Source organism: Pleurodeles waltl, chromosome 6, assembly GCF_031143425.1.
Source record: "Pleurodeles waltl isolate 20211129_DDA chromosome 6, aPleWal1.hap1.20221129, whole genome shotgun sequence".
NCBI lineage: Eukaryota > Metazoa > Chordata > Amphibia > Caudata > Salamandridae > Pleurodeles > Pleurodeles waltl.
In genome coordinates, this window is record NC_090445.1 from 885,301,551 (window position 1) to 885,325,584 (window position 24,034).

The 24,034-nt window shown below is 43.5% G+C and overlaps 1 protein-coding gene across 2 annotated transcripts in view; it reads right to left on the bottom strand.

Moving 5' to 3' along the window:
* Positions 1-24,034, bottom strand: part of DNMBP (dynamin binding protein) — a 469,368-nt gene that overhangs the window by 295,011 nt on the left and 150,323 nt on the right. For both annotated transcript variants that reach the window (XM_069239684.1, XM_069239685.1), the window contains one exon: positions 11,838-11,933. The gene's annotated coding sequence lies outside the window, so the exon portion shown is untranslated. The remainder of the gene's footprint in view (positions 1-11,837; positions 11,934-24,034) is intronic.

The following is a 24,034-nucleotide window of genomic DNA, read 5'->3' on the forward strand; positions in this document are numbered from 1 at the left end:
GAGTAACCTCGAGGCCAGTCAAGAGGTGATGAAGGAGTGATATGACCAGAAGGCCACTCTAGTTGAGTTCTCACCTGGAGACAAAGTTTGGGTGATGGAGCCAGTAGAGCCCAGGGCTCTCCAGGACCGCTGGACTGGCCCCTTTGACATCAAGGAGCGTAAAGGGGAGGCCACGTACCTAGTGGACCTCAAGATCCCTAGGCACCCCCTAAGGGTCCTCCATCACAACCGGCTCAAACCTCACTTTGAGAGGTCTGAGGTCAGTATGCTCCTGGTCACAGATGAGGGCATGGAAGAGGAGAGTGAACCTCTCCCCGACCTCCTCGCTGTCAAAGAAGGGGATGGGTCAGTGGGGGGTGTCATTCTCTCTGACTCCCTGACTCTAACCCAGAGAGGGGACTGCTATGAGCTGTTAGAGCAGTTCTCCCCCCTGTTCTCCCTTACTCCTGGACTAACCCACCTCTGTGTGCATGACATTGACACAGGGGACAGTAAAGAACAAAATGTACAGGTTGTCGGATAAGGTGAAGGCCAGCATAAAGGAGGAGGTCTCCAAGATGTTGACTTTGGGGGTTATTGAGAAATCCAGTAGTCCCTGGGCCAGCCCTGTGGTATTGGTTTCTAAGGCTACTGCCCCAGGTGCGAAGCCAGATCTCCGGTTCTGCATGGACTACCGGGGTCTCAATTCAGTCACCCGGACTGATGCTCACCCCATCCCCCGAGCTGATGAGCTCGTTGACAGGCTAGGCGCTGCCAAGTTCCTGAGTACGTTCGATCTTACTTCCGGGGACTGGCAGATCGGCCTGATTGAGGGGGCTAAAGAAAGATCTGTTTTTTCCACCCCTGATGGCCATTACCAATTCCAGGTGATGCCATTTGGGCTGAAAAATGCCCCTGCTACCTTCCAATGGTTTGTTAACGGGGTCCTAGCTGGTAAAGATGCCTTCTGTGCAGCTTACCTGGACGACATAGCTGTCTACAGTTCCAGCTGGGAGGAACACCTGCTCCACCTCAAGGAGGTGCTTCAGGCTCTGCAACAGGCAGGCCTGACTATCAAGGCTAGTAAGCGCCAGATTGGGCAGGGTTCCGTGGTGTACTTGGGACACCTAGTAGGTGGTGGCAAGGTGCAGCCACTCCAGGCCAAGATTGAAACTATCAAGGCCTGGCAACCACCTAGAACACAGACTGAGGTGAGAGCCTTTTTGTGCCTTACTGGATAGTACTGCAGATTCGTCAAGGGCTATGGTACAATTGTGTCCCCCTTGACAGAACTCACTTCCAAGAAACAACCTAGGTTGGTGAATTGGACAGAGGCCTGTCAGAAAGCCTTTGATTCTCTGAAGGAAGCCATGTGCACGGCCCCCGTGCTCAAGGTCCCTGACTACTCCCAGGAATTTATTGTGCAGACAGACGCTTCAGAGCATGGCATAGGGGCTGTTCTAGCACAGCTGAATGAGGAGGGCTCAGACCAACCAGTAGTCTTTATTAGCAGAAGACTACTACCACGGGAACAAAGGTGGAGTGCTATTGAGAGAGAAGCATTTGCTGTGGTCTGGGCACTGAAGAAGCTAAGACCCTACCTGTTTGGGACTCACTTACGGGTTCAGACAGACCACAGGCCCCTCAGGTGGCTCATGCAGATGAGGGGTGAGAATCCAAAACTCTTCAGGTGGTCCATTTCCCTACAGGAGATGGACTTTATGGTGGAGCATCGCCCAGGGGTTGACCACGCCAATGCTGATGGTCTCTCCTGACACTTCCGCCTTAGCGATGAGAGCTCCCAGGAGGTCGGGTAGCTCTCCCCACTTTCAGCTGGGGGGGGACACATGTTAGACCTGACATGCCTTAGGGTGGTCACCCCTAACTTTTTCCCTGCCTCCCTCCACTTTTTGGACTCTGTTTTGCTGGCTTTTAGACTCTGCGCACTTTACCACTGCTAACCAGTGCTAAAGTGCATATGCTCTCTCCCTTTTAAACATGGTAACCTTGGATCATACCTGATTGGACTATTTAATTTACTTATAAGTCCCTAGTAAAGTGCACTCTATGTGCCTAGGGTCTGTAGATTAAATGCTACTAGTGAGCCTGCAGCAGTGGTTGTGCCACCCACTTAAGTAGCCCCTTTACCTTGTCCCAGGCCTGCCATTGCAAGGCCTGTGTGTGCAGTTTCACTGTCACCCCGACTTGGCATTTAAAAGTACTTGCCAAGCCTAAACCTCCACTTTCTCCACATGAAAGTCAACTCTAACGTGTGCCCTAGGTAACCCCTAGAGCAGGGTGCTGTGTGGGTGAAAGGGAGGGCATGTACCTGTGTAGTTTACATTCCCTGGTAGTTACGGTTTCTGTTATTAGACAGTTAAACGCTATTGCACAAAAACAGCCTGGTGCCCAATAGACAGTCCAGTGCTACTTCATAAAAATAGCTGTCTAAATATTCAGCTGATTCTGTTTCAACGCTGTGGTACTGACTCGTCGTTCTCTTTCAATTAAAAATTCTAATCCCTCTTTAAAGAAGCCATATGTTTCAGAAGTAGAATGCCCAAGTGGCTTGAATTTTATACTCCTTAACAACAGGTCTCTGGTAAAACTTATCCTTGACATTTAGGACTGGCTAATGGATTCCGAACGATCAGCACTCTTTCCCACCAAAAAATGTCTAAGTGACACAACAACTCCTATTCTAGTCCAGGTTATTTTTCTGGATGACTCCATCGTTATCGTAACAGGCTCCAAAAGTCGTGTATAGGAATATTGATTAGCTATTCCAACTTACTCACCAACACTACAACACCCGTGCCAGACATTGCTCTTGCTAAAACAAGCATTTTCAATTTAAAATAATGATTATTGTGCCCTTCCTGGTATGCTTATTTACTGTACCCTGGGCCCATCTGAACATTGATTTATTAGCAGGCAGAGTTATCATCTTAGCCACAAAATTGTCTGCCTTCACTATCCGATGAGATTCTAACATTCACCTTGATAATCCCAGTTTAAAGATGGAAATTACCTTCTAGATGCCATGTGTGCCATTGTGGTCGAAGGCAAAAACGTGATCACCCTACATACAAGGCTACCCATATACCCACCCATATCCTTTCAAACTTACACCATTGCACTGTGACAAACCCATACCAATTCTCGGGGCAGAGCATCTTTCAATACCTTTTTCCATTCCATCAAACTCATCATGCCTATAAAGTCTCACTTCCCCCAGTCTACCGTCTGGGTCGTGGTCTAAAATTACTGACCCATTTCCTCTTGATGCACTAACGAATAACAAAATTCAGAAAGAACAGGACACAGAGCATCTATATGCCTCTAACTTCAACAAATTGATTCTAAATGCTGCAGATCAGCTAAGCCCTGCTTTCTTTAAGTCTAATAGACATCACAAAACTTCTAAGCCATGGTTTATGGAAAAATTAAGATAGGGGAATAAAAAGTGTGACTACATAGAACGACCCTGGAGATGTGAATACCTTCCACAGGTTGATATAACTTAAATGCCAGCAGTAAAAGATTAACACAAACATTTTTGTGCATCATACTTAGCTGACAGAATTAAATGCTCTAATAAATCTATGAGAGAAGTGTTTGACATAGTCAATAAATTAGCACTCCCTATTCTTTAAAACTAGAAATGATCTCCTCAATTGATTGGTGAAATGAGTTGGCCCATTTTTCTAAAATAAAATAGCTAAAATGTATATTTCCCTTAAGTAGACACCTTGCCAGATTAATGAACCACAGCAGCCCAAACAAATGTTGGAAATACTTTCGCTTATCTCCCGGGAAGACACTATAAAGCACTACTTACCTGTAAATCTGGATCTCCAACAAACCCCTGCCTGCTAAAAATGATGCACTTAGGCAGATAAACTACTGGACCGTCCCCTAGATATCTACTGAAAGATTCGTAGGACAGCCACCATACCATCCTCTATTAAATAAAGCTAACTCTGACATTCATGCCTACAGGCATCATGGAGATAGCCTTGCTGGCTTTAACCGAAGAGCTAAGTGGCCTCCTTGACCAAAGGCAGCCAGTAGTTCTGATTCTTTTGGATTTGTCAGTGGCCTTTAATAATCTTTTCCATTCCATTCTTCTTCACAGTTTTCAAGAGATGGGCGTCTGTACTTTATCAGTGCAATGGCTTACCTTTTTAACAGGAAGAACACAGTGAGTTTCTTTCAATAAATCAGGATTTATAAGACAAGGCATTTCACCAATGAGGGTCTCAAGGCGCTGGAGTTGCTAGCTACTCTACAGTGCTCTGTTCGATCAAACAGCCATGTCTTGAGTCCTTTTTTGAATTCCCGGAGTGATGCAGCATTCCTGCGGTGCAAGGGAAGTTTGTTCCAGGCGTTGGCTGCCAGGTAAGAGGAGCATTCTCTGCTGTAGGATTGGTGGATCCAGGGAGTGTCTGCAAGGAAAAGAGAGGCAGATCACAGGTGTCTGGTCGGTTGATGGAAGGTCATTTGTTTGTGGTTGTATGCTGGTCTTTCATTGTGCAGGGCTTTGTGTGCATGGGTCAGCATCTTAACTGGCATCTCTTCTATATCTGGAGCCAGTGTAGCTTCTTCAGGTGCGGGTGATGCAAGTCCATCTTAAAAGGTCAAGGATGAGTCTTTCCGCTAAGTTTTGTATTGTCTGTTGTCTCTTCAGGAGGCTTGCAGTGATTCCTCCTTAAAGAGTGCTACTGTAGTTCAGCCTCCTAATGATGAGGGCTAGAGTGACTGTCCTTCTGGTGTTGATTGGGAGCCACCTGAAGATCTTACAGAGCATGCTTAGGGTGTGGAAGCAGGCAGACAAGACTGCGTTTACCTGTTTTTGCATTGATAACTTGCTCTCCAAGATGATGCAGAGGTTGCAGGCATTGTCTGTCGGGGAGGGGGAAATGCCGAGTTGAGCAGGCTACCAAGTGTCGTTCCATGGTGAGGTGTTGTTCCCAAAGATGAGGAATTTGGTCTTGTCTGTGTTGAGCTTGAGATGGTTGCCCTTCATCCCGTTAGCCACGTTCCTCAGACATCTGTGGAAGCTAGTTTTGGTGGTGGAGGGGTCTTCTAACAACGAGAGGATGAGCTGGGTGTCATTGGCATAGGAGATGATGTTGAGTCTGTGCGATCTGACGATGTTGGCCATGTACGTTTTGAAGAGGCTGGGTCTGAAGGACGATCCTTCTGGGGAACTGTGGATGATCTTCTTGGTGGGAGATGGATTCTATGGGTTCTTCTGGTGAGGTATGAGGCAATCCATTTGATGGTTTTTCCCTGGATTCAGATTTGGTGGAGTCTGTTGAACAAGATGTGGTGGGAGACGGCGTTGAAGACAGCTGACATGTACAGGGGGATGACTGCTATTTCGCCACGTCTAGGAGGGACCTGATGTCATCGGTGGTTGTGATCAGGGCTGTCTCAGTGCTGTGGTTGGCTCAGAATCTGGATTGAGAGGGTTCCAGGAGGCTGTAGTGTTCTAAGTGTTTGGTGAGTTGCTGGTTGATTGCCTTTTCGAGAAGCTTCACCTGAAAGGGGAGCAGGGAGATGAGCCAGTAGTTCATTGGATCTTCTGGGTCAGCAGATGGCTTCTTCAGGATGGGACTCACTTCAGCGTGGTTTCAGTCCCAGGGAAGGAGGCTGTGGTGTTGGAGGCTTTCATGACTTTCTTGAGCTCCTCGCCAATCGCTTTGCTACCAAGGTTGAAGATATGATGGGGACATGGGCCCCGTGCGTACTCTAGAGTGTGCAGAGTTCATGATGGAGATTGTAGCTTGAGTTGGAAAAGGGTCCAAACGGGTGAGCAGGTGTTTAGGGTTTGTGTTTTTGGCTTTGAGTATACTTATGCTGTCAGCTGCAGCGGGTTGCGGTTTGAAGTTCTTGTAAATGGCTGAGATCTTGTTGTGGAAGAAGTCTGACAGGGTGTCACATAGTTCTTGAGGGGAGAGGAGGTGGGGGGGGGATATTGTTCCAAGTGGCTGCAGGATTGGAGTACTCCTTCAGTGAAGAGCTTATTGCTGTGGTTTGTGCAGGCTTTTATGCAGTCTGCTAGAGCGTTCTTCTTTGTTTCTCTTAGGAGTCATGGTACTGGTTGAGGGATGTTTTGAAGGTGGTATGGTCTTCTGTCTTTTCGCTAGTACGCCACTTCTTTTCTAGTTGCTGGCAGTTGAGTTTGGAGGATTTCAGGATTTTTCCCCCTTTCAATACTGCATCATGAGCCCTCAGGCAGGATGTCCCAGTAGGGCTTGTTTTACGGTCCTAGAACAAGAATTGGACCTCTAAAAACAGCTATAAATGTGGCTTTTCCAGAACTGGTCCCACTTTCTGTTTTTATGTGGAAGGTCAGTCTTCTGCACCAAAATGCCCTGTCAAGGCAATAGTGATCTTTACAAATCCTATTTCATTCTTCCATTCTCATTCCTTACCAACAGTGGAACTCATGTCCATCTCAAACTGTCACAGAGCACAGCCCTCTGCTTTTGCAACGTTCATAAGCCACCAAGTTACTAAGCCTATTTTATCAAACATAACAAAACCTTAGTTATCTCTGAGTCAGTGCATTTCTCTTCTGATGTCTTTTGAGTATCCCTTGAGCCGTGCTCTGAAAAACACTTGCAACCTAAGACTTGCAGCAACTCTTGACCTTAAAGATTCACTACATGGGTCACACCTTCAAAATAATAATTGTATCTTGCAAAAAGGATCAAAAAGGAATCATCTATTTGCTCTGATTTGAAAGCTATAGCTAAGGTCCCATATCATTCAAACTGTCTCTGCCAGTGAGATGCCAAACACACCTATTAAAAGTTCACAGATCAAAATTCACCCCAGTGTGCTCTCACAGCCCTTGTTAAGCCTCTTTAGTGACATCGCAGCATCAGGATCCACAGATGATTAAACAAAGCTCTGAAATAAGAACACCTTTCTCATCACTGATTTTACTTACCCTACAAACCTATAGAAAATGTTGTGCTAGTTCTAGGCCCGTCAAATTTCCAAATAATTGTGAAGACATGGACTCTTAAAACCCCAACTTTTTGAAAATTAAAACATCCCGGCAGCTGACCAACAAATTATAATTTTATATCCAGTATGGCACCATTCTCACCAAAACATGGCTGACGTCTCATTCACTGAATATTAATAAATGGTACACGTCATTTCTCCCAAATTGTATTACACATTTGCTCAGATCTTTCTGTAAATCAATTGTTACCATTGGGCAACACCTTATTCCAACATAGTCATCTTTTCAATTTCTCAGCCTTCTTTTAAACTTCTATCATAAATGTCTTCTTCATAGGCTGTTTACTCCATACCAACCAGGCTGATCAAATCTTGTACTAGAAGTACTTTACCCTTTCCCCTGAGGGTCATTAAAGCCCCTTTGTACAAAGGAGTTTTTCCATTCACCTTGGGATCTTCTCAAAGCTGCACAGATCGAGACTACTTTACATTCTTTCCTCATCCATGAGTGTCAAGGGCAAAGTACTTAAGCGGACATTACCTCTTCTCTAGCTGCTCCCAGTTTGTAAAGATTCCATGCTCCAGACCAGGCCCTCCCCACTTCTTAACAGTGGACTGTCAATAAGATCAATGCTAACTGCTACCGGTTCAACCTTCACATGGGACACAGAGATCGATAGTATCACACAACAACATTGTCATTCACTAGTACGACAACAATGCCCAGCTCTCACATAGGGTGTCCAATCCCTCCATAAAAGAGGATGTAAAATATTTCCTTGACAACACTAAGGCCCTAGTTATGACCCTGGCAGTCTTGAGACGCCCAGGGCTGTGGTGGCGGTCGGACCACTGCCAATGTGGCGGTCCTGCCTCCACATTATGACCGTGGTGAACGTGCCACGGTCAGACCATCGACACGGCTACGTTTCTGCCGGCCAACGGCCTGGCAGTGCTGGTGGTCTCAATCCGCCAGAGCAGCGCTGCCCTGGGGATTACTACCCCTCTCTCTGCCAGAATTGACATGGTGGTTGCACTTGGCATGGGTCCACATGACCAGCCCCATCGCACTTTTCACTGGCGCAACGGGTGCTGGTGCACCCGACGCACCGCAACATTGTCACCAGCTCAATTATTCAGCAGATGTCAATGTTGTGGGCTGTTTTCCGCTCGGCCAGCGGGCGGAAACAGCAGGAAACTCTTAATAGGATCTGCAGGAAGGGGACCGCACAGGCGGTAACCTGACCACTAGAGTTTGGCGGGCAGCCTTTTCCACTCGCCAAACTTAAAATGAGGGGCTAAGTTTCTCCTAATTTTCGCCATATAACCGGTCCAGCAATTACTTCGAACATTTCTTTTCACTGGATCTCACCAATTTGTATCCCTCTTACCAAATTCTTTATATTTTTACTGGTTAAACTTAATGCTGCAAGCCATATTGCCAAAAGATCCCTTAACATCCCTTAAGAACTGAAACACATCTTTCCTGAAAAAAAATTGACATCTGCTGCACAGTCGCAAATCTAAACAAATCATGATGAAGGATCCTATCAGGTTGCCAAAGCCAATGATTTCTCCGATAAAAGCTGTTCTGAACTTAGCTGACTAGGTAATCGTGGATAAGAAAAGGCCAAATAATCCTTTGCTTTCCTTGCTCATATCAACATCAAAATTTGACCTGTCACATACAATAATCTGTACCTGCATCACCCTTCAATAAGGTCACAACAATGGTCAATATCTGAATACCAGGGGCAAGACCAGAATAAATCTGAGAAACAAAAAAGACCACAAGTCAAATAGAACTTTCTGTTGCACTATGTAGAGAGAGTTTAACACTCTTCTGGATTGCATCCACTTTACTCTTCCAGCATTACACATGGCATAAAACAGGATACAGCTTTTCCCCATTTGTTTCCCGGCTTTTAAAAAAAAATATATGTCCTTCTCCTTTTCATGTATTAGACGTACTCTCGCTCTGTCGCATACTCTATGCATCACTGTATAAATGGCTATACCTTCTTTTGTGTTAAGTGTTCAGCTATTGATAAGAAAAGTTTTGCGCTAAATGAAACAGTTAATTAAAAAAATAGCCCTACTCCTTCTAAACGTGTTTAACCTTGCCACGCATATCTATTCAACTTTCTGTGCTCTATTGTCACCTAGTCCTATCGTCAAGAACCAGAATGGATCATTACCTTACACAGACTACTTTACAAGTTCCAGACATTGATGTTAAAATCTGCTGGACAGGCAGCACCATCTGCTGCCCCTGATATTTCAGTCAACATTTCAAATGCACCCACATTCCTTTCCCAGAACAATTTTGTGCCACCGTAAGTTCTGGTTATATGGCCGATTCAATCTAGTTATTTCAAGTCCTTTCACTAGAGATCAGACAATTATCATCCTGGAAACCTACAAGTATTGTTTTAAATGGAAGCACTATTAGTCTTCTTTCGACATGTCCCACAAGGTACTAATCACCTTTTAATAATATCTAATCTAATCTACTTTGGTTGTAGAGCACATGGCTACCCAAAAGCTTCTCAGCATTTGGAACAACCACATACACCTCAACTCCTTCTGCGACAGAGTCCGAAAGGAACAGCTACCTCACAAACAGCCATGTTTTCAGAGATTTCCTGAAAATAGATTCTGAGTCTGTTTGGCACAATCTGATTGGTACACTTACGAGATATTCCTTCACCGATCTCAAAGCCCTGCCAAGGGTTTAGGGTCAAGGAGAGCTTGTAGTAGCTCAGAGCTTTTGTTGTGGTAGGTCCTACGAATGAAACAAAAGGCTTTTAACTGAACCCGCTGTTCAACAGGGAGCCAGTGAAGGTCTGGCAGCATCCGTTTTGCTAACTACTGTCTCGGAATATTATGAGGGAGACGGGCTGCAGCATTTTGAATGACCTGTAGCCTTTTTATTAAGTAGTGAGGGGGCTAAATACCAGGACTTCCCGTAGTCCAGCTGAGAGATTACTAGTGCCTGTACAATAAGCCTCCTGGAAAGGAGAGGGAGAAGATCTAACACTTTCCTAAGCATTCTGAGTATGCCATAACAACTTGTTGGAAGATTCTGAGCCTAAGATTTCATGGTATGAGCGTTGTTTAGACAGACACCCAAGCTCTTTATGTGATTTCTGGGGCTCAGTGTTCCACCAAGACAACCCAGCCAGGGACCTGGTTAGTAAGGTTGTTACCCAGAAGCGTGAGCTCCGGCTCATCGCCATTAAGTTTGAGGCAACAACTGGCCAGCCAGTCAGCCACCTATATGGTCTATGTTATCTTCATGTACTACCATTATGCTTGCCGCCTCTTTACATAAATGGCTGGGATCAGTGCTTAATTTGAGCTGGTGGTCTCCGGTGCGGGCCATCAGTCCTTTTTTTTTTTTTAAGAGCCAGCACTTATTTTTCTGCCCCGAAAAAAGACATATGGGAAAGACGGAGGAAGAAAAAAAAAGAAAAAAAAAACATCACAAAGAGAGAAAGCAGAAAGCTGCCAGAGTGTGTGCTGAAGGGACAGAGAGTAGCTATAAATGGATTAAAGAGGCCTGAGATTACTTCAGCACTACACTGCCTTAGCAGTTGTCATGTTAGTCTGGCTGCGAAACGTTGTGGAGATCTCCAACGTCTGTTCTTTGTAGGTTCTGGTCTGTCCAAGGTAAAGGGGACCCCTTCCGGTAGCCGCAGTGCTGGTGACAAAGGAACATCCGAGCAGACTGTGCCCTCCAGAAGGTGTCCCAAGAGGAAAAAACCTCAAAGGGAAAAAATGGCAGGAGCGCCTGAGAAAAGGAAGATGACCACCACTGGAAGTTAAAGAGTAGCCAGAAGAAGGACCAGGGCAGGAACAGAATATAACAGGAGAGTCAAAATGGAATCCAAAAATTAGGAGCAGCCAACAGGATGTGAAGATACACCAGGGAGAAGCAAGAATCACCAATGAAGTGAGGACACCTTAACAGGAAGTACAGAGTGTTGTAATGCAAAGACAATGGAGAACCAGGTTCCTTAAATACGCAAAGGAAGTGACATAACAGAAGGTAAGAGGCGTCAATTTTGGATAAGTAGTGGGTAATACAGAAAAGAAAGAAACCGCCATGTTGGAATGGTGTGAATAATCCAGTTCCCAGAGCATGCTAGGAACAAGAAAGGAGGAGCAAAAAAGGCAGAACAGGGCCCCAGGAAGGGGAGAGACTACATGTGAAAAGTAGGAGCCGTGGCTCCACAGACTTGCGGTGCGCCCAATACATTCGGCATGCAAGTGCCGCAAAGTTCTTCCGTGACAGCAAAACGCTCACAGCGGGCCGTCGCGTCGATCCACGGCAATCCTCGAGGAAGAGGAGAGATGCCGCAGGCCTTGATGTCAGGGCGAGTCGTATCACAGACGACGCAGACTGCGTGACAGTATTCCGTGCTCCACATCTAATTTCAGGGGGTACATGTTTCAGAGAAGAGCTTTGGGCACCGGCACGTTTTTATTTATAAATTAAGCACAGGATGAGATCCCTCCTAAACTCTTACACCTATATTGGGATCATTATAGTTGATCCTTTGTACAGCTTTTCTCACACACAAACCATACCAGAGATGGCGAGGGGTTGCTCGTATGGAAGGCAAGTTTAGTGTTTTTGTACAAAGAAGTGTTTCATCCTGAAAAAAAACCTGGAGATTGCAGTCACAGTTGCTATTTAAATATAATTTCCGAAACAAATGAACATATAACACGGATTCACAAGAGTACAAAAGAAGATGCAGGTTTGACAGAGGGAGACTTAAACCTTCATGCACTACATAAAACAACAGATAGGCCAGAGTAATTAAGCAAATTAAGTTTAAAAAAATAAAAAACACAATAACACTTACGTATTGTTCGCACCAATCTGAAGAGTCAGTGAAGGGGACATCAAAACTATGTGACACTGCAGGAACCAATGGAAGGAATTTGTATCTTCATAGATTCTGAAATAAAGAGAAGTAGAAATTCAAGTGACCAGAGGGACACACAAGCATATTGGTGAAGGTTTCTCACTGCTTCACTCTTGCCCTCTAAAGTTTATGTTGCCGGAGTTTTCATTATTTTCCATGGGATCCTCGAAATGTAATATGCTTCTTGGCTGCTGTTTGCAAACGAATGCTCAAATGTATCCAGTCAGATTAGGCTTTTTCAACTGTCGTTTTTGATATTTTTCACAATAAAATATATTGTCTACATGTTAATTGTGTGTATATATATATATATATATATATATATATATATATATATATATATATATATATATAGTTCGTGATTTGTAATCCACAAAAAGTTATAGCTGTCCCACTGCATTTCGGATGATATTCTCCTTGTGACTGACATAATCTCTGCTGCGAACCAACGGGCCTAGTTAATGTTCGAATTAATACTCTCCCACAGAGCCTGGTGTGGGGCTCCGCCTGGGAGAATGATTATTACACATAACATAAGATCAAAACAACGCGCACACGATGCGAGGTGAAATCACTGTGTGTGTGAACTCTTGCAGCACTCTAAACTATGACTGTGGTGACCTAGTTGCCTTCAGGTCAGGAGAGAGATAAACCGATAGAGTGAAAGAGAGAGAGCATTTGAAGAGGCAGTGATAGAGAGAGGCAAGACAAGGACAGTGAAGAGATACAAATGCAGACAGACTAAGGCAGGTACAGAGAGAGTGCTCCAGAGACAGCCACTGGCGGGCTCGGCAGTTTTCACAGTGCAGCGCCTGCCTCAGGCTCTCCGCCAGGGCACACGTTGTACATATGCTTTACCCCACGATATGAGCGCACCCACCCCACAAAGATGCAGCAGAGCCTAGGAAAAGTTATCTTTTTTTCGATCGTGATGCGGGGACTTTCCTAACAAAACACTAAGGGCCATATGTACAAAAGCTTTTTCCCATAGACACAGAATGGATAAAATCCTTTGGTACATCTGCCCCGAAGAGAGGTGCACAAACAGGCAGAGATGCACCCCGAGAGAAAGCACTGAGGAAGGCCGACAGAGCACCAAGAGACAAGCACAAAAGGCAACAAAAAACAAAAGGTAAACACAAGCACAGCCACATACCTACCCATAAACACCCAGACAGAGAGAGAACATTTTAAACAAGCACTGGCAAAGCCAATAGGTCGCGCTTATGGGCGAGCTATTAGTCTTGGCAATTGCGTGTGGGTGAAAAGCAGGGCAATAAAAATAAAAAAAGGACATGAAGCGGCGACCACGGACTGCATCATAGCCCTTTTCCCCTGCTGTCTGTTGGGAGGTGAGGAGAAGAAACAGGGACAGGCGGTTGAAGTGGGAGACAAAACAGTGACGGGCGAGTGGTGGGGGGGATGAGACGGGCGGTTGGGGGGAGGGTGAAACGGGGATGGGTGAGGGAGAAGAAATAGGGAGGAGGAAGTGGCTGGGAGGAGATGAAACTGGGATGGGGCAAGTGGAGGGGAGAAGAAACATGGGTGGGGGAAAACAGGGATGGGGTGGGAGGAAAAAGAAGCGAGTGGAGTGCAGGTAGGAGGTAAAAGAAGCAACATGGACAAGGCTTGGGGTGGTAAAAGAAGCAACATGGATGGGGTTGAGAGAAAGGCACATAGACAGGGGCTAGAAGAAGAAGCAACCTGGATGGGAGGCAGGGGGAGGTGGAGAAGAAAGAAAGAAAAAAATAATGCCTCAATCACGGCGCCAGCAGCCAAAGGACCTTACTAAATTTGAAGCAATCAGTACGTGGTCTGTGCTTCTGCAGAAAGAAGAGGAAGTAAAGACAGCTCACGCTGCCCAATAAGAAGGCATTAAACAAGAGTGACAATCAAGCCTATGAATGGCGAGCAATGGGTGGGCTCTAAGCCCCTTGTTCAAGAAAATGTCACTCACAAGTGAGAGCTCATGTGCCATGCACTAAGTGAGACCTAAAAAGACACGAGGCAGGCAGCACAACATTTCTTACAGGCAGCTGCATGATTTCATGTCAGAAAGAGGAAATGCTCTGGAGGAATGCACCAGGAGGTGTGGTTTTGGAAACATCCATCAGCTATTGTGTGTATGAGAAATGCCTGAAAACTCTATGTATTTTTAGGCAACTTACTTGTCACATTGTGCTGTAAACTGTTGCTTCACGCAGCTTCCATGTATTTTATTGCCCTTCTTCAAGAGCTATTAATCAGCTCCAATTTAGACTTAAAATACTAACACGCTCCATAATAAGCTAGCCTGAAGTGCTTTGAGGAACTATTGATTTTGAACCATAATGTTGATGGACATATTGTTCATACAGTGTTACAAATGCTCTCCAGGTACAAATTATTTTAAAGAAACTTTGGATAACCGTAGTGATGAACATAAGTTCTCCCCTTGTTGGTATGAAACGCTGTCCTACCACACACAATCAAAAAACGTGTTTACATATTAAGGAAGAGCACCTTTCTATCAATGTGTATCAGGCGGTTCTGCATTTGAAAAGACCAGCCTTCTGCACAGCTCTTTGAGTTTGATAATTAGAATTTCACTTTATTTATTAATTCAAGAATGTGATTTTACCTTGTGTATACTTAGTGTTTAATGATATTTGAAATAAGTTCATCAGGACAAGCAAAAATCAAAAATGACTAAAATAAAAATACTAATAACATCTTCCTACACAATGGGATGATTGCTATGCAAAATATATGTTGGCTGCGTAATTATGATTCATTAGTTATGAATGAATAATACTTATGTAGCCACGTCATGACTTATATTAGTAGAAAGGAGTACCACAAGAGTGTACACAGTTTATATCAATGAAGAACAATACTTATTCATTATTAGTTATTAGTTTATTGGGTACTGCTAATACTGATAATTAGAACACAAAGAAGAATTGCCAGAAATAAATTGTGACAAACAATACTGAAATTACTTCAACTGTGCATGAAGTGATATTGGGTCATGCATTTCATTCATGTATGCATCGCTTTGCCCCAAATCACGTCATTCACAACTGAAGAAATACCGTGTCTCACGTTTCATTTCTGTCAGCGCTGCTTTGAAGGGCCGGCAATATCCAGCACTTGAGAGGGCACTGAGATCTGTACACACAGATGTCAAGAACACCATCATAAATTGTGCGCCAGCATCAGTAAACACAGAGATACATAGTTATTGGTAAAGGATGTGGTGTAACTGCCAGAGCTGTCAACTTTGGAACGGGGGAACGCAGTTCGAGCTCGACATCGGCTCAAAATACGGTTAAAATAATATATTCTTGTGTGATGTGCTGATGAAAAGCAGCAGTTTACATCAAACAACGTGTCCAGTTGCGCTATATAAACCGCAGGAATAAAAAAAACACAAACAACATAAAGAAATACAAACAACAAAAAGGAAACAGTAATAACTGAAAGAAACACAAATAACTGCCGGGTAAGGATAAAGAAAGAGGAACAAACAGTACCTGAATCACAGCAGGACTAGCTGAGGGGCACGAATTAAAAAATATAACTCTGTGGTTGGACCATGCGTCCTGTACGCAACAGGAAGTGACGCCAACGCACGTACTGGCCAAGTAGGAGACAGTAAAGAAGAGTGACAAAGGGGCCCAGTGCTTGAAATGGAAAAACAGTAGTGCAGGTACTCTGTACTAGAGTACCTCCTTATTTCTGAGAAGTGACGGTACTCTCCAATTAAAAGCATTACCTTTTTTCTTGAGAAGTGACGGTACTCTCCCTCTCAAAATAAAAAGTGCCGGTACTCAGTACCGGGCAGTACTGGCCCATTTAATGTACTGAAGGGGCCAACAAACGGCAATCAACAGGCAGGATGCTAGCCCTTTGCTGAACACAAGGGCGGTCTCGCGAGCGACAGTGCATGCTGCTCACGCAGGCTCCACCCTAAAACATGGACAGAGAAAGCTGAGACGGTCTTTCTCTCTTCGACCCTCCCAGGCCATCTCCCTATCCCTATTAGTGGCCGCCACTAAGAGAGACATCTAGTGACTTCGGACGTGTAGTATTTGAGACGGGCCTTTCAGTGATAACAATAGGGAGGGGTGGTGAGGCAGTAAAATTAAGGTTATTAAAAAAGGAAAGGTTAGAGGCTTACTGGAGAATTACAAACAACTATAACAGGACACCAACAAGAATCGACGAAGAGCCGTTCAAGGGCTATGATCTGAAAATGATAGAGTCCCTGGTTTTACCCTCCTCGACAGGCCTTCTGTATGCCCATGCACTCAAAGCAATATGCTTTGTATTGAAGATCCTCGACTTAACCCTGAACTACCCTTAATAAGTATGTGGATAAATGTCCAAGAGACATGGGTATTAACTATTGCAGTGCCTATTTCTACCTAGTATGTACACAGTGAATGATCAAACGGCTTGTATAATATGGCTGTAAGCAATTTGAGTTTTACATTTTTTTGTGTTGAAGTAGGTCAGTGAATGCCACATGTGTTGAGATTAAACCTGAAACTTCAATTAACTCCTCCATTGTAGCTGAGACATAATAGCTGTACTCAAAATATAGCAAGTCATAAAAAAGTGCTCCAGTAATTAAGGGTTTATTTTGTTTATTGTATTTTTTGTACAGTGCAAAGCTTGGAAATTGCTGATAGAACTCTGAACAAGTTTACAATAGAAATCAAACTTTTTGCAGTCGTTTTCTTTTTTTTTTAACGTGAAACTCAATATGCAGGTAAAACTCATGTAAAATGACACACATTCGATTTTAGTGGATCGAATTTGTCTTGAAGTCAACTCCTAGCACCCTGGTCAGGAAATTTTGGTCCCCCTTTCTCTTGCAACTTTACAAGATCTGCCCAGGAGCTGAACATGGGATCTGGAAGTCCATTTCTGTCAGCCCTTTAGTGTATTGTACTCTGAAGGAAAGTGCTGGGGCAGGTGACCCACAGATACTTTAGAAAGAATATTACAATTTGCTGAACTCAGCGACTAACCACTTAGCCAGACAAACCAGCAAGTCGCACACCGCACCCCTTCTGTATTAGGTTTTCACGTTCTCTCCATGTTGCCGAACGTCATTACTGGCAGAATTATGAACCAGCAGCCAAAGATGAACGATAAAAAATAATTATGTTATATATTTATAAAAGTTTAATTCAGAAAGTCAAACGTAGGTTTATTCAAACAGATTTTTCAATTGTTAGAATTTTTTTTGCAATAACTTTTGCTGTTATTTGCAAACTGAGAGACCCTCGATGGCAGGCACATTCTGCAACCTCTGGACAAATGTAGCCGTAGTACTGATTTTTTTTAAAATAAGATTTCTTCTAGGAAGGCTTCTTTCAAGATCCCAATCGTTTACTGGATACCTTTTTGGGTACTCCCCTGCTTCATGCTACTGACCTGCTTCCATATTTTCAACCTTGAAATTCTGATGAACTTGCATTGCTAATTTCTAAAAGTAAAGTGGATGGCTTCCCCTTGGGCCCCTTGTACCCTAGGTTACATAAAGACTATGGGCCTGAGTTGGAGTTTTGCAGAGGGGGTTACTCCGTCACAAACGTGAAGGATGTCCCGTCTGCCATATTATGATCCAATTATATACTATGGAGATCGTAATACAGCGGCCGCGATATCAGTCACGTTAAACCCATGAGGCAAACTCTAAATCAGCACCTATCTCAATTACAGATGGCCTAGAAATATTAATAAAACTTTATCATCTTCTGGCAAGATTCATGTTCCCCTAAATTATCCAGCATTATTCCACAGTTTAAAAAGGTCTCCCTTTACCCAGGCACTGTTTCAAACTATCGTCATATTTCCCAACACCCACAACAGCTTAAACTGTTGGAGAAAAAACGTTTTGTTTTCAGCAGCTGCTTAAGTTTGTAGAGAGTAATAAGCTTCTCAAACCTGCCCAGAGGGCAATTCCCTTTCTAAACTTTGCATGACCCATATTTGTTTGACTAGCCTAATTTGCTAAATTAACAAATGCCAACATGTTACTTGCGGGACATGCTTTTTGCTAGTAAACCTCGATTGACTAATGAAGAATAAGATTCAAGAACTATGATAAATAAAACTTTAAAACCTAACTAAAACTCTCATCATTGCCTCAAGAATATTTAAATGTATTGTGATTTGGTGAACTGCAGCTTTAAATTTCCAACCTGTACCCAAGATCCCCTCATGGGTCTCTAACAGTTTCGAAGCATTTTATAAACAATAGCATGCTCTGTACTCGCTAGCACAAACTTAAAAATGTGGGAGCACAAGAACATTTTGGAAAAAAAATGTATTCAAACTGTGGAATTCACAGCAAACATTAATTGAAAAACTTTAGAAAAAAGGGCACTTACTGCACAAGGGTCAAGAAAGTTAGAAGTAAGCCATAAAAGTACCCCAGGTAAAATACCTTGTTTGTGAAATTGTATGACCACTAACAGGATAGCGTAAATATACTTACTAAACACTTGTTCAAACACTGCTTGTGGACATTTTAAACTTACAATATGAGACCATCTTTGGGAATTGCATAGATAGTTATAGATAAGTAAAAAAGGTAATGTCCCAATGTCTATTACTGTTGGAACAATACACAAGCAGGAAAGATATGTGTGCATTCTACCTGCAAGCTGTCCAGCAACAGATGTGTTGTTGTGTAGAATGACATTGCTGTTTGAATTAGCTGTCCAGGAAGTCACGTATGGCAGAAAGAACCTTTGATCCAGGCACAGCACTTGATGTGCACTTACATGTCTTAGCATCCAGACGGTGGGTTCCTCGAGCTATGAAAACAGAGGTAAGTGCTTAAAGATGTTACTGTGGCTGCCTACCTAGCAATCACCTGAGGGCAGGGAAACTTTATCATAACATTTTTTTTGTTTTGAAAGTTTCTCATTTTCCATTGTGGTCTTTAAGCTAAAACATTATGAAATATTACCCAAGCTAGAGCACTTTCTGTCCCACAAAAGGAGCATTAGAGCCAGGGGTAGACAACTTCCTCCTCCACTGCAAGCCGCCACTAAGCGTTGAGTCTATTTTCATGAGAGGGTGTAACAACTGGTCAGACCAGTTCAGACCAACAATGAAGAAAACATTGTCAGCATGGAGTGGGATAAGGTTGGTAAGAGGAACACAATAAGATGATTTTGCACATAAGTTAGAGGCACTGTCTTCAGGTCTTCTCTGCAATACATGTATTGCAGCATGTTAAAGTGTAAAGGGTAAACTTTCAATATATTATGAATACAAGCTCTTCAAAGCCTCATCAGGGTTAGTAAGTGTTGAATAAACCTATCATGGTACATGGGAATGCAACAAGTGCACTGCAACATGGTAATGACGTTTCCACATGTAGTCACTCACACAGATATCTCAGGATAGAGCAACAAAACAGGAAAACCCATCGAGGATCCAGAAGAGGTAGAGACATCCACAAGAGAATCTGAAGGGGTGATCAAAGAAGATGTGCAGACAATCAGGTTCTCACTTCTTGAATACATCCTATGTGTGCTGTATTCAAGTCCTCCTTTGAACTCTGCAGAGATTACACACGCACACACACACAGTCCCCTGCATTCTTTCTTCCTAAGAGGCATATGCAACATGCCTCTGTCACTCATGAGCCATGAAAACACAGTTGCCACACAACAGTCAATCAAATGCACAATTCTGATACGCTTGCCATACAACTCTGTTTCCTAGGGGCCACACATGAGTACTTCTGCTAGCCAAGAGACATGAAAACGCTTGCATCGCATGTGCTACTCTCACAATCTTCTGACATCTTACACACTACACTTCTCTTCCTAGGGTTGTGTGCATAAACTTCTGCTACCGATGTGCAGTGGAACTGTTGTTTCAGGGAATGGTACAGGACCTGGGAAAAGGGAGAACATTTGATACACTAATGGATTTGGAATAATTGCAGTGGAGGTACACACTGCACAGCGGCTCACAGAAGGATGCTTTTAGAGGAATATGCTGCTTTGCTCTATGCATCTTCTGCCCCCTTCACCTGTGCCTTCATCTCCAGGATATGCTCAGGGTTCATTACCTGTATGCCGCTCTCATTCACTCCAGAAAGAGGGTAACTGTGGAGTCTACAATGTCCTCTGCCACCAAAGTACACTAGTTCTGCCTCTATAAGAAAAATGTTGGTAAAGCCTGTAATCCAACTGCAGGACTGATGACCAATGGAGCCTGGAGGTGACCCTGTTTGAACCTGCATGTGTCTTACTTCCATGCGGCATTTGAGGTACTTTGAGCTGCTATGTTTTCAAGTTGTCAGCCTGGAGATAAAAACAGTTGACTTGACTTGATGCTCAGGTAGGTTTCAATCGCAGGGCAGGAGTCGTAGTCCATGGCCAGGAGGAATTCTTGATGTTGCTGGCAACCTGGGCGCCTTAAGTGGAAAGGCTGCTCTAGTCATGGGTACATTAAACAGGTGGGACAGCTAACAAATTAACAGGGAGACCTGAGCCAAAGCAGAGCCATGGGTCGGCTATGGCTCGAAGAACTGTGCCCAAGCCAAGCCTTGAAAATATTTGGCATGTAGATCTTACAACAAACATTTTATAATATGATAAGGTGTCTTTAAAATTCAAGAATGTTTACTTCTTTAATATGCTTCACCTTATTATAGGAGATTATTTGAAAATTGTTTATTAAAAGTGAGAGTTTATAAATATGAACCACTCCTGTCTCCACCCAGATGGCAATACTATTAGTGAACTAAGAGGCCGGTCAGATGTCCCTTACACCTTAAATGTTGCCTAGATGTTTATTGTAGCTGGAGATTTGTCACAGGCTACTAATTCAGACACAGCAGAGGTTTTTGTAAAGCACACATCCTGAATTCACATATTTGAAGGCGCTCTCATATGTGATAAATGAGCGAAAAGGAGGCTTGGAGATGTAAAGTATTTGAATAGGATCACCCAATTTGGACAAGCAAGGAAGCTGGAACTGATCCCAGATTTTCGATTTTCATACTGTGAAATTAAGGCACAGATGTCTGACATTAAAGGTAAATGCTTATCCTTGATGCCTGGAGGGAGGATGTTATTATAGTGTGGGTAACAGACAGACTCCACGTCTTATTTTGTGCAGATTTACATATCCCATTCCTTACCCAAGGGCTTGAAAGCAGACTTCTTTATAAGTGTTCTTTCTCAAGCACAAGGAGTTTTGGTGGGATTCAAGTCAAGATGCTGAGCCACTGGTGGGATTCAAATATGGTCTCCCTTGTTACAAGGTTGGCAGCGGTGACCACTAGACCCCATCGCCTCCGTTAAAACTTGACTCATTTGCTTGGGGTTCCAAGAGTCCCTCCGCCAGAGCCTGGCATCTGGCTCAAGCGTTTTCCACTTACTTCTGTCTTGTGGACCCACTCTTCTGCCTGCCAAAAGCCCTGCTCTGCAAGAAAAGAGGAGAGAGGTAGGAGCATCCTGAAGTGGGAGCTCTGCAACTCTTCCATTTTAAAGCCGCTCTGTTATTCTTCCATTTTCAAAAATATTAACAGAATTAACAACAAATGTGCTGATCCTGGAGCTTATTGAAAGTCTTTTTAAAGTTCAACAACGGATTTCTTTACATTTATTGAAACCTCATGGTGACAAGACTGAAATCCTTTGCCCATTTAAATCTCCTCTTTGGGAACATTCATTTTGACCTACTCCTGTGACGCCTTTATCCCCAATACCATGTGTCCAGAATCTATTAATCATAACTGATACATCTTTGACTCTGGCTGAGCAATTCTTTTTATTGTGGGTAAAAAAAAAATTCCAGCCTCACTTTTTGCGCCAAGTTCTTAAGTGACTTTCATGCCCACACAAGATCCAGATTTGGTAATGCCTTTGTTTCTGAATGGATTTAATACTGTACCTTTGTCTAGTTTGACTTGCCACCCTATTAGATCCACAGATTACACAATGATGAATTTTACTGCCAAACTTACTCTGAATTTTCATCCCAGAGATCATAGATCACCCACCCTGACTTTACTACACTGGTGACCAGCTAAGGAGAGGACCTTTTACACATCACTGTATTTGGTGCACAAGGCTGTCTATTCTCCTAAATTATCTCCACTGCATCAGTGATTTCAGTGGTATAGACTTATCTGTCTGCTTAAGTCAAATTCAAAATTCCTCTTGGTTCTTCCGAGATGTCAAAGGAAAGACAACGCATTTTGAACACTAATATAATCTCACTTGTGAAAGAAACGGGGTGGGTGTCCTATTTGTTTAATAGGACCTCCATTGTTAGACCTGACAGCCCTAAGGGCGGTCTTCAAACAAAGATTTTGCCTACTCTCCTACTGTTGCTGAAATTAATTTTTGTTGGTTTTAGGACGCTGCTAACCAGAGCTCCTTAAAACATATTAAAATTGGTCTACATCTGATTGGCACATTCACTTTAATTATACGTCCCTAGTAAAGTGATACAACAGGCAGCAGGGCCCATATTTTTACATGGTACTAGTGGGCCTGCAATACGTATGCAATCACCCACTTAAATAGCCCCTTAAAACTTGTCTCAGGCCTGCTATTGCAGCTTGTGTGCAGTTTTAAATTTCCGATTCGACCTGACAAAATAAATAAATATATTCACTGATAAAAAAAGGTTAGAGTAACGTTATAGCTAGGTTCTGAAATTACACACATAAAACCCTAGAAATTCAGCTGTTATACTTAATGTTATTTCAAGTAAATATAACACATGCCCTAAAGTAACTATAACACGCACCCTCACCATGCACAGTTTATTTGAAAATGTTTCAGTGATAATATCAACAATACCATAGAAGATGTCACCAATGGTGTATTATGTGATGTAATTAGCTGTGCATGGTGAGGGTGTGAGCTCTTAATTCCCCAAAAGGTACCCCCCCCCCCCCAGGTCCTGAACCCTTGGCTGGCATCAGAGAGAATACCTCCTGGGCTAACTGGAGGATCTATCAAATTGTGGAATGCAACGCGAGACCCTGCACAGCCTCGCCACACTGCATCGAACCAGTCACCAAGAAGCACCAGGCTCCACAAAGCCTTGCCACACAGCTGACCGCTTCATTGGAACAGAAGTCTGACAATACAAAGCCTCGTAAAGTAACACCGTGCAGACTATGCTCAACGGACATAAGGTACACCTCTATGAAAGCCAAACTTGGTCTTGTGCCCAGCGTGGTTTCCTTTGCAGTCAGTCTGAACTTGTGACTTTCTCCCTGTACAGCACAACCATAGATCCGCAGTAGGAGCTTTGCATCTTTTGGCACTATTTTTGTCTAAACCTTTAAAACTCCATATCTGCAGTCCTACTGATTGGATTTTTGTAGCTTGAGTCTCAAATGATTTATTATAACAATATATTTTTCAAAATTGGTTTGAGATTTTTCTTGTAGTGTGTTTTGTCTTTGTTACTGTGTGTATTGCATACATTCTTCAAACTTTGCCTACAAGTTAAGCCTGGCTGCTTTTGTGCCAAGCTACATTAAGGTTAAGCACTGGTTAATTTAGTGACATTGACAAGGACTATGGCTGTTGCTTTAAAATGGTTTACCAATACCTCAACCAATAACCCTATTTCTCACTTTGGTGTTCAGAGGTGAGATTCAGTACTTGTATTTGTGCAGGGCCATTTGGAGATTTTGAGTAACACTAAAATCCCATTTAAATACCTTGATACCAGATTCAACCTCATTTTTAAATTCTTCGATTGGCCTCTTTTGCTTTTTCCAAATTCACTTCTATTCCACCTGATTTCATGCACCTGTGGCTCTGTCTTCGGCACGCATGGAATTTGAGCGCAACAACCTGGAGGGCTACCCTGTGGTGGAGCTCATGGGATTCTTCAAGGAGTGGGAGCTTCCAGCAACCAAAAGCTTCAAGAAGCAAGGGCCCCAGAAGGCCCTCAGGGCCTGGGAGGAGGCCGGACAGTTATATGCTACAGCACAATAAGGGCCAGAGGAGGTGAACGTTGAGGAGCTGCAATAGGAGGAAATGGAAGGGAAAGATGGCAGTCCCCTGATTTTGGCTCCAAAGGAGAGAGGAGGAGCCATAGGATTTATGTCTCCTGCCAGACCCACAGCAGCATCTCTTCCT